The following is a 641-nucleotide window of genomic DNA, read 5'->3' as shown; positions in this document are numbered from 1 at the left end:
TTCTCAACATAGCCTCGTTGAGATAAACATAATCGTCTTGAGTCTCTATCTCGATGAATCTCCATTCCAAGAATTTTCTTCGTAGGACCCAAGTCTTTCATGTCAAATTCCTGGCTCAATAAAGCTTTCAAACCACGGACATCATTCATATTATTTGCAGCAATCAGTATATCATCAACATACAGTAACAGGAAAATAATAGAACCATCATCAAGACTTTTCACATAAACACAGCAATCGTACTCACATCCTTTGTAGCCAATCTGCATCATGTAGGAGGCAAACCGCTAGTACCATTGTCTTGGAGACTGTTTAAACCCATTCAACGATTTTAACCTGCAAACCAGATGCTCCTGTCCAGGTTGAGTGAACCCTTCTGGCTGCTTCATGTAAATCTGCTCCTCCAAATCACCATGCAAGAAAGCAGTTTTAACATCCATCTGCTCCAAATGCAAATCCCAAATTGCTACTAATGCAAGCACTGCCCTGATTGAAGTATGTCTGACCACAGGAGAAAAGATTTCATCATAATATATCCCCTTCTACTGCGAAAATCTCTTTACAACTAGTCGAGTCTTGAACTTTTCCCCTTCTTTTTCTGATACTGTTGGTTTCCTTTTGTAGACCCATGGTTTCCTTTT

The sequence above is a fragment of the Phalaenopsis equestris genome, unplaced genomic scaffold (assembly GCF_001263595.1).
Source record: "Phalaenopsis equestris unplaced genomic scaffold, ASM126359v1 Scaffold000107, whole genome shotgun sequence".
Classification (NCBI taxonomy): domain Eukaryota; kingdom Viridiplantae; phylum Streptophyta; class Magnoliopsida; order Asparagales; family Orchidaceae; genus Phalaenopsis; species Phalaenopsis equestris.
The sequence above is the reverse complement of the archived record's forward strand: the minus strand, read 5'-3'. Positions refer to the sequence as shown.